At 35.9% G+C, this 11,550-nt stretch overlaps 1 non-coding gene across 1 annotated transcript; it reads right to left on the bottom strand.

The window, feature by feature from the left end:
- Positions 1 to 11,034: 11,034 nt before the first annotated feature.
- Positions 11,035 to 11,140, bottom strand: LOC121231385 (small nucleolar RNA R71). Its single transcript, XR_005929443.1, has one exon. It is a non-coding gene; the product is annotated as a small nucleolar RNA R71 (small nucleolar RNA).
- Positions 11,141 to 11,550: the final 410 nt, after the last annotated feature.

Below are 11,550 nucleotides of genomic sequence, written 5' to 3'. Positions count from 1 at the left end.
TCAATGTGTGAGGACCTATTAGTGCATGTGGATAAAGGGGGACTTGCATGTCAAATTTCCCCCCCTACTAGTAGTGGCCGGCCATGATGGGCATGATGAACAATTGTGCAATTTATTTTATGGAAATTATGGCATAAGTATGGCACAAATAAAATATGTTAATTTGTGTCATAAAATGTTGGGATAAAACAAATAAAATAAGGGGAATGGGCATAAAATAATAAAAAGGAGTATGGTGAATACAAAAAAAAAATGTGTGTGTAGTTGTTTGTCCCCCCCCCATTGCCGTGAGCTAAAGAAAAGAAAGGAGAGAATTTTTGTTCATCCTTTTCTCATCTTCATGCTTGCCGAAATTAGAAAGAAAAACAAAGAAAAATTTTCTCATCCTTTGGTTCATCCTTGGCCAAAAATTTTAAGAAGGAAAGAAGAAGAAAGGTGAAGAGATTTGGCCATGCATGTAGCTAGGCTAAGGTATGTTTGATGATGTTCCATGAGATGCATGCATGTTTTAGTTGTTAGCTTGAGTTCTACTTAGCCCATGGTCTAAATCTTGCTATGTGATGGAATTGGCACTTGACCATGGATGCATCATTCTTGGTTGGTGTTTGATGTTGTGGTGATGAGGCATGAGGATGAGTTAAGATTCGGCCTAGGTGGAGGTTGTGTTAATGCCATTGCATGCAAAATATGAAGCTTGTTAATGATGCATGTGATGATGGCTTGATGATTCTTGAACCTCCTTTTTAGCATTTTTGTGTGAGCACATATGTGCATTGGTTGCTAAATGGAGAAGAATCGGCTAGCAAGTTGTGTGCTAAGGCCGAATGTAACTTTGCATGTTAATGAGCAATGCATGTGTTAAATTGATGAAAAGGGGGAGGATGCTTTACTAGTGTGTATATGTGTGTATTAAGTGTTGAAATCGACCCCAAAAATAGACATGCATATTCGGCCAAGGGGGAAAAAATAGCTAATATGTTGTGTTGATGCATGATTTTTGCATGTATGAGACTTTAATGTCTAATGTATAAAAATGGGCTAAGTGCCTTGTGTTCATCTTTTTGATGCCTAAATGATGAAATCAATTTATTTTTTAATTAAGCTCAAGAGCAAAGGGGAAATAAATCCGATAAAGGGAAGGAAAAAGTGGTCGAATAGTTAGCGGAATCGTTCGACAACACCCGAGGTAAGTTCTTGAGTAAGAGAGCTTAAATTACAATGTGATTAAATCATGCTCTATGTGTGGCTATTGAGCCGAATGTGCAAGGACGATATGTGCCTTGTGTTTGAGTTTCGCAAATGAAAATGAAATATGAATGTGCCATTAATTATTGTTAGATGTGCATGATTAATTGAATGCTGTCCGGGCTAAGTCCCGAAGGCTTTGTGCTAAGTGAATATATCCGGACTAAGATCCGAAGGCATTTGTACGAGATACAAATTCCGGGTTAAGCCCCGAAGGCCTTTGTGCGAGATATTAAATCCGGGTTAAGTCCCGAAGGCATTCGTGCGAGTTATTAAATCCGGGTTAAGTCCCGAAGGCATTGTGTGAGCTACTAAAACCGGGCTATGTCCCGAAGGCATTTGAACGAGGAGCTATACCCGGTTAAATCCCGAAGGTACGTGATTTGGTAATGAATGAGCTTGCTGTAAAATTCCAGCGAATACTCGAAAAACATCCCAATATGGGGATATGTTACGTATGTGTTGAATTTAATCGAGCCCTTACAAATAAATGTTCGCTCAGTTGATAAACGAGCTACCGGCCTTCGGCTAAGTTAGTCTATTGTGTATGTACATAAGGGTTGCTAATGTTGTGAAGCAAGTTTGATATCGGTAAATTGCGTATTATGAAATATTCCGTTTACCTAAATGTGTGTTATTCTTTGTTTATGCTGGAATTCCTTGCTCAAAACTTACTAAGCATAAATTGCTTACTCGTTACACTGCTCCTCTGTTTTATAGATTTTTGGTTCTCCAGCTATCGGACTCGGGATCTTGAAGTCGAAGTCGCCCACACTATCAAAGGCTCTTTTGGGTACTCTTTTGGTTGAATTTTGATATGGCATGTATAGGACGACCCATTGTTGTTTTTCGAGTACTTTATGTGATGTATAAGTTTTGGATAGCCATGCGAAAATGGCTTATATGTGTTTGAGTATAATGTTATAATCATATGGTGTGGATATGCTTGACAAGGATTGGCCACGGGGATGGTTAATCACTTTCATAAATTGTGCCATTCATGCAAAAAGGGCTAGTTGAATCATGGAAACCATGAAATAGGTAAAGCCCACCTTAAAGGCGGATGCTGACAGCAGCAGTGACGTAGATTTGGAAAATCACTAAAAATAGTAGGAATGGAATTAAATAGTGAATAAATTATGTAAACAAACCTTGAAGAATCTACTTTCATAGGAAAGTAACGAAACAATCATATGGACAGTATGTTAGGAGATATTTGGGTTCTTGTGGAACAGGGCCAGAACGGTTTCTGGATTCCCTGTTCCGACTTTGGAAATTCACTATAAATTGACCAGAGATAATTAGGGGTCATACCATGTATGTATGGAGTCCTCTCTGAGTCTAGTTTCCATAGAAACAAACGGCATCAGTATTGAAGCTCTGTGCAGAGAGATATCCAAGTCGTAATGGGAAAAGGTCAGGGTAGTCGACCCCTGTAACATGGGAGACTTTGACTAATAAACTGTACTAATTGGCCCGATCAAAAATTCTAGAAAAAAATATGTAGATGGAAATATGAGTCTAGTTTCAGGGAAAAATCACGAAACTGATTTTCGAGTTGTGAAGCTCAAGATATGATTTTTAAAGCGACTAGTACACAGATTGGGCAGTGTCTGGAAATTTTTCAAAGTTTGTTAACACCTCGTGTTCGACTCCGGTGTCGGACTCGGGTTCGGGGTGTTACAATCGAAGCTTTATGAGTCTATGTTCATATGGAAGAAACGAAACAGGTAAATGAATTATATTTTATGAGATACTTCAGTTTTGGTGGAATAGGGTTGGAGCAATCTCTGAATCCCCTGTTCTGACTTTAAAAATTCACCATAAATTGTACAACAACAATTAGGAGTTTTACATTACATGTATGAAATACTTATTGAGACTAGTTTTATAAGAAGCAAACGGAATAGTCATTCAAAATCTGTACGGGGCGATATTTGATTCGTAATATACAGGGGCAGAGTAGCTGAACCTTGAAACAAGGGAGACTTTAACTAATAAATTGTACTAATTGACCTAACGAAAAATTCTAGAAAAAAATTAGTAACTATATATATGAGTATAGTTTCAAGGAAAATTTATAGAATTGAGTTTCGAGTTTCGTAACTCGAGATATGAATTTTTTAGCGACTATGACGCAATTAGCCAGCTTGTCTGGAAATTCTAAAATAAATTGTTTGAGCTGTTTAATTAATGAATTAAGTCCGTTAATATCTTGTGCTCGACTCTGGAGACGGTCTCTCGTGCGGGGGCGTTACAACAGGACTTGAACTTGAGACCATTAGTAGCAATGACACGCCACTTACCTCTGGACTAGCAGGCCCTTTCTATCGTACTTTACCCAAATTTATTTAAGAGGCCTACTGCCCAAAGATAGGTTTAATTCAAGTAAAAACAAAATTTTGTACAAGCCAAAGCTTGAACTTAGGACTTCTCCAATACTCCCAAGGACACTCAAGCACTGAAGCAGACATGCATTTATGCAACACAACATATAAAATAAATACTTAGATTTTTAGAGCGTTACATCTATGTCCTAATTTCATATTTTCATATATTTCATTAATTTATTAAACAATTACTTAGTTTTAATAATGAATTTAAGTAAAAAAGTGATATATTACATAGGAAAAATCCTATATATTTTTCAGTTTACCGTTATCCATTGTGATCATTAGTTAGTTTGGAATATGGGCGTATTCTCATAGATAGGAGATATATAACTGTTCATTGGTTTGGTTTCATTTGTGAGATGTAAGGGTGGGAAATATGATTTGTTGCTATCTGTTATATCTGAATAATATCATGTTTTTACTATCAAATTATCTGGTATTTATGCAATCTATTAGTTTGCGTATTGTTGTGTTTTGCGATAAGAGTTGGGACGAAGTCTTTTGAGTGAGTTGTTAATCCATTATCTATATGGGTTGTGTTGGGTAGTGCAATAGAAAGTGATTTTATTGGTATACTAGTGGTATTCAACTCTATATGGAAATCCGCCAAAAGTAAGAATTCACTAGTGAATAGCGTCTATGAACAAATGTTCTGAGATAGCCATTGTAAGTTGTCTGAATAGATAAAAAGAGGTAGTATTGTCTAGTATGACCTGAATTCAGCCATTGAGTTAAATTAAGGATGATTTGATAAGTATGGTAAGTAACGCGGAGATATACATATATAGGTTTGACCAATGATGTAAGTCATCAATCACAGACATATTTGGAAATCTAAATAATCAGAACGAAGTGTTCAGCGTGAAGTGTTTTAAGGGTAAAGTGTACTTTCAAACACACTAAGTTTGTGTAACTTATAAGTTTCATGTTTACGTTTCAAGTTATGTTGTATGATTGAGCTCACCAGGAGTGTCAAGCTAGGAGTACACCAAGGAAGCGACAATTTGTGATATTATGCATACAGTGGACACCTTTAGATAATGGTGTAGTGTAAGATTACACCTTAAAGAGTCTGTCTTTAATAAACCTATGTTTTGAAATGTGTTGTAATTTGACTGATGTAATATATTATTTTCAATATTATTCTTTGTCTTTAATATTGTTCTTTAAATAAATTTATAAGAACAATGTTTGAAGTAAGAGGCATTTGTTAACTATTTAGTAAATTTTGTTAAGTGGCATATGTGGTAACTTTTGTGATTCGGACCTATTGAATTGGGTCAAATTTTGAGTGTTACAAGTTGGTATCAGATCCCGATTTAGTCAGTCCTCTGATAGCTAATGTGAGAAGAATCCTTGTATACATAATACGTCGAACCTAGCTTAATCTCTCAAGTATGTTGGAATTTTCATTTGCATGAAAGATGTTTGTTATGATAGTAAATAATATGGTGGTAAGAAAGATAGGGAAAGAACAAAAAGATTGATTCATTAATAAGCTCTAAAGGATATTACAGAAGAAGCAAGGATAATATAGAAAAAAAAAAGAGAGAGAATTTTAGTCTTCCCCTTCAATGTGTTGGTCTGTGGGCTTAGTAGGGATATCTTATGTTGGAGAATGATCTGCAAGATTTTGTTCCATATCTATTGAGTCATCTTCATTATCTTTAGCTTCAGGCATAGTAGGAATGGAAAATTCAATTTATTCTTTCCATTCTGTCTAAAAGGTTTCCAGTCTTCACCCTCAGGGTGATAAACATTAAAGTTCATTGACTTGATAAAAATATCCCCAAAGTAGTTGAAGTCTACTCAAATAAGATTAAGAGGACCTATAGCCACTTGGGTGTGTAGAATCAGGTTGGACCTCCATTTTCGTAGAGCTTCATTTAGATTCCTTTTCGTGTCCAAATATTTTTTGAAAGCTTCCTTGCTAGATTGGTGTAGACTTTCCAACTCTGCTTTGTGACGTTCCTCCTAAGCTTTGAGCTTCTCCTATAAAGAAGATTATTTACCTTTTGTCTGCTTGAGTAGAGTGGCATGGAATCGGCCGAAAAAGACAGATCTCTCTTTTAACTGCTCACACTTAGTCTATGCTTCTTTATGCTTGTCCTTCAAAGCCATGACACGGGCATCAAGTCTTCCAAACAAGTTGTTAGATTTTTTATGATTTTGGCGTAGTTTACCCATAGAGTCCTCTCAAATTTTCACAGCCTTCTCCAAATTTGTAATTTATCATTGTATCAATCATTGGCATCTTGGAGGGCCCAACTCCAAAGTTCATGCTCTACAGATAGGGCTAGTGAAACTTTTGCCAAGAGAGAAAGAGGTGATGAATTAGAATTCGAAGAAAGATAAGAGGTAAGGGCCTCCTTCAGCTATTGTGGCATTGAATTTTGTTGTTGTTGCAAAATGGAACTCATTGAGACAAAAGGAAAACTTGACTTCAATAGATCACACCAAAGGAAAAATCCTTCTGCTTCACCATAAAAGAGCATTGTGTGTTTGTAACGTCCTTAGCCTGACTCGATTCCTCGGATTCGAACCTCAAGAGTAACTGCACATAATACTTAAAATATTAACAAAATAGTTTACAATTTCCCATTTCTTTTAAAACATTTTGTTTATTAATTTAAGAAAGGAGCTTAACATCTAACAATATAGATAATTACAAACAATATAACTTATTATACTAGTTTTGATACAGATCATTGCAATATAGAAGTTGGTTAACTACTGACACAAACGGTGTATCCTAACAACGCCACACTTCTACAATATGCATAATGACCCACTTATCACAGAAAAGTTATGTCAAATCACTTCTTCCTGTAAATTGGATAGTAACGATGCATTGCTAGATGCCACTCATTGCTTGTAATATTAGAAATGTTTTAGTATTACTACTAACATTACAAGAGCTGTCACACCCTATGGTTGAAGCGAACAGAATCCAAATACATTTGGTATTATGTTTAGCTGTCACATAAATTAAATTAATATGTGCAAACTTGTTGTACACAAATAGAGAACATTGTTAAAATTAATGTATTAATTTGATTCATATATAATATTACTTAAATATAGTTTATAAAAATTATTAATATAAAATAATTTCAGTCAAAGATAAAAAGATATGAAATTTGATATTCTTTTGGAAAGAATATAATTTATTTTTCCTACTTTCCATATGTTTCTCAAAAAAATAAGTGAATAATCTCATTTTACTGATATGTGATATTAATGAAAAATAAAAGGATATGGATCTTGATTTTGTGTGTTATGGTTACCAAAGTAAAGGAAAAAAAAATAGAGAGGATCTAGAAATCATTTTGGTGAAAACACTCTCTAAAAGGTTCAAGAGTATTTTATGCTGTTCATTATTCGACTGAGTGGACTACATGTGTAACGCCCCTTACTCGTACTCGAGACAAGGACAAAGTACAAGGCGTTACCGGACACATACTCAGACATTTCAAAAAATACGGGTTATAAAATTTCATTCTAATTTAAAACAAATCAAACAACATTATAGTGTCCCTATTATGGACCTACAAGGTCCAAAACATACATTAAAATAGATCCGGGACTAAACCGAGAGCTATTCAAAATTTTAGTAAAATTCCTAGGGTTTTGCCTCACACGCTCGTGTGGAGGCAAAGTACATGACCGTGTGCTTAAGGACACACCCTTGTTGAATTATTTGAATTTATTTTTCATTTCAAACCTACAGGGGTTTTCACACAGCCAAGAACACGATCATGTCCCTGGCCTGTGTCCCTCACACTGCTTAGACATGTCTGTGTCATCGCCCGTGTCTAAAAACCTGAACATTCTATTTATGACATCATCATTCATTTTAAGGTACACGGCCAAGGCACACGCCCGTCTGCTTAGGCCATGTCTACCACACGGTTGAGACACACGGCCGTGTCTCTACCCGTGTGTTTACTACTATGCAAATTGACCTAAAATTTTCGATATAGGGGACACACGGCCAGGCAACACGCCCAAAGGGGGTGACCGTGTGTAGCACATGGCCTAGACACATGCCTGTGTGTCTACCCGTGTGGACCTTTTTAGGGCTATTTTCTAAGACTTTGGTCACCCTCTATCATCCATACACACTTATAGACTTAAATAGTATTTAACATGGCCTAATTTTAAATAGTATTTAACATGGCCTAATTATACTCTTAAACAACCTTGGTATAATTTATTGCATGTTAACCTCATCTCATCGGTTTAGTACATACTAAATTATCCTTTTCGTATTAGGGATTATCATAGCACATTTTACATTTTACCTTTAGGCTATATTATAACCATACACCATTATATGATATGTCCACTCTCAAATTATTAGGTCTCATTTCAATCATCCATCCATGATAAACCTTATCACCATATCTCATGAAGCGTTTAAACATAAACATGCATCATTAGTAGGTTAACAACCTACATCAATAAGAGCCATATCTCATGGTCATATACAAAAGAATAAGTATACCATTTAAGCCTTTACATTGGCTAGCCAAATGACACATATAGTAAAATAACCAAAAGCCCTATACATGCCATTAAACAAAATAAAAGTATCTATATAACAAAGCGGGACAAGTCGATAGTGTGTTGATTCTCCAACCGTCTTCAAATTTTCACGAGTCTACAAGCACTGTAAGATAGGGAAAAGAGAAGGGGGTAAGCATTTAAATTCTTAGTAAGTCCGAATAACTGGAAAGTAACTTGCAGGTTAATTAGAATACAACCTGTAACAGTCTGATTTAGGGCCTAGTCGAAATAGTGGTCTCGGGACCACTAATCTGGAGTTGAATAAATTATTTTATAATTATTTAGATGTTATAGCATGATTTTAAGAGTGCATGAAAAAATTAGTGAGTTGATTGTGACGTTTGTGAGCCCGATTGTAAAAAAAAGGACTACATCGCAAAAAATACAAAAGTCCTATTTTGATAGCTAAAAGTGCCAAATAGCTAGAGAACCTAAATTGGGGGTCTTTAATGGGAAATAAGACCCTTTTAAAAGAGCTTGGCCGGCCATGAGACAAAGAAGAGTAAATGGTCAAAATGTTAGGTAAGTGATGACATATTAGGTGATAAAATAATACCCTTAGTGCCTAGCCTTCATCTTTTTCACCTATTCTTTCTTCTTAACTAAAATTTTCAACAAAGAAATGGGGCTTTAGGAGCTTGAAATTTTAGCAACTTTAAGCCTTCTCAAGTCATAAACGCAAAATTATACATATTTATACCCCAAATACTTAGCATATTTATGGATGTTTATTACTAGATTTATGGATTTTGATGCTTTTAATCCGGTTATTTCATGTTTTGTACTCAGTAGAGCACCAAGAGTCAAAAGGAGCCAGAAACGAGCAAAAAAGGGACAAAACGGACCAAATCGAGAAGATGACACGGCCTAAGCCTTGCCACACGAGCATCTCACATGCCCGTGGCCTTCGGGGGTGTTGACCAAGGTTTACACGATTCACATGGCCTGGTCATTGAGCCCATACGGCCATGTGCAATTTAACAGAGTGAACACGACTTGGCAATCACGTCACACGGCCATGGCACACGGGTGTGTCCCTTTTTCAAAGAGTTGTATTTTACAAGGAAAATGATACTTAGGGAGGAAGAAAGCTAATCCAAAGTCTATATAAACACCCTAAGTGTGACCTAAAAAGGGGGCCTCTTCCAGAAGTTTTTCGGAAGACAGAGCCACACACTAAGAATTACTTGAAGAAAGCTAGAGGATCCATCCCAAAAGTTGGAACTACTCCAAGACTAAAGATCTCCCTCAGAATTCCTTCAGGGGTTTTTAGAGTTTTCTTCATGTTTTGTTATTTTTATACTTTTGAGATGTACTCTTATTTTATTATGAACTAAACCCCTTAGATACTTAAGGGGATAAAACCTATGATGGATCTTGTTATTATTATCTAAACTGTATGATAAATACTTGATTTGTTCTTAATTATGTGTTCTTAATGCTTGAGTTAATATTCCGAGTATTAATTCATGATTTGATGTGCGTATGCAGAGGAGGAATAGACCCTGCCTAAGAGTAGATTTGGCATAATTAAGCAGAGTTGATCGAACGCCTAGAAATAAGGTTATGAGATTTTGCCGGATTAGGGTGAAACCTAATATGGGAGTCCATAGAGTGATTTACTGCTTCCCTAGGAGTTTTAATTAAGAAAGAAATTTTGATTAATTCAACTGAGGGTTAGATGTTATTAGTCTCGAAATGGATAATAACAAAGGTTAGGGAATCTCACCGATCAAGTCAAGTGAATAAATCGTCTGGTTCAGAGTCAGATAACAAGTGAAATCTAGATGGATTCCTCCTTGGGTATCGTTTTTATCAATTGCTTTTCTTGAAGTCTTTTTCCAAATTTTCTCTTTGCTTTAATTAAATTAGTTAATTAGTTTAGGTAATTAGTTTAATAAACAAACCCTTTTAGTCTTAGGCTAGATAATAAAAAGATAGTTATTACTAGTACTTTTGGTTCCCTTGGGTACGATATCCCGGTCTTGCCATTACTATACTATTGTTCGATAGGTGCGCTTGCCTTTTCGTCGTGATAATAGTTAGTCTAGGTTTGATCTTCATTATAAATATTTATTACTTGTTACGAATCACGTGATCAAGTTTTTGGCGTCGTTGCCAGGGATCCAAAATATTAGGAATGCTAAATTTTTATTACTTTAGCCATTTATTTTTCTTGCAATTTAATTTCAGTTTTTTATTATTATTATTTATTAATGTACTTATTTTTTCTCTTGGCAGGTTTTTATAGTTTATAACTAGAAGAAACCCATCAGGACCATTACTTTTTGACGAAGAAATCAATCACACAGCCCGTAGAAATCAAAGAGAAATAAGGCATAGCTTACGATACACAGAGAATGAGTGAAAAGACGATACTCGACCCCCAACCGACGAGATGGCTGAAAACTAGGGTAATCAGCTACCTCCCGCAATTGCGGCTAATCAAAATCCTGCTCTACGTACTATGTATGATTATGCTAACCCTTCTTTAACAAGAACTGAATCTAGCATAGTTAGACCTGCTATAGCTGCAAATACTTTTGAATTAAAACCTAACACTATTCAGATGATACAGCAGTTTGTTCAGTTTGATGGTTTGCAGGATGAAGATCCCAACGCTCACTTAGCGAACTTTCTAGAAATTTGCGATACATTTAAAATTAATGGTGTTTTTTATGATGCCATACGTCTTTGGTTGTTTCCCTTTTCACTGAGAAACAAAGCTAAACAGTGGTTGAACTCGTTACCACGAGGGTCTATCACTACTTGGGAACAAATGACTGAGAAATTTTTACTAAAATATTTTCCGCTGACTAAAATGGCTAAATTACTAATGATATCTCTTCTTTTGTGCAGATAGATTTAGAAACACTCTATGATGCATGGGAGAGATACAAGGACTTACTGAGAAGGTGCCCTCACCATGGGTTATCGCTTTGGCTTCAAGTACAAATATTCCACAATGGTCTGAATCCCTCGACTCGGTAAATGGTTGATGCAGCTGCTGGCAGAACCATCAATAAAAAAACACCAGAAGATGCCTATGAATTTATAGAGAAGATGTCACTGAATAGCTATCAGTGGCAAGTTATGAGGACAAAGCCAACGAAAACAGTCGGTGTTTATAACATCGATTCAGTCACCATGCTCTCTAATCAGGTAGAACTTCTCAATAAAAAGATTGACGATTTACTTGGTTCTACACAGGTTCATCCAGTAATGAGGTGTGACTCAAGTGGCGGAGGTGTGCATACAGAATACTAATCCTTCAATCCTACAACTAAAGAAGAATAAGTCACTATATGGGTAACAATAACTTCAGATCTCAAAATAACCACTA

Source organism: Gossypium hirsutum, chromosome A06, assembly GCF_007990345.1.
Source record: "Gossypium hirsutum isolate 1008001.06 chromosome A06, Gossypium_hirsutum_v2.1, whole genome shotgun sequence".
NCBI lineage: Eukaryota > Viridiplantae > Streptophyta > Magnoliopsida > Malvales > Malvaceae > Gossypium > Gossypium hirsutum.
This window is presented reverse-complemented; position numbering and strand designations above follow the sequence as displayed.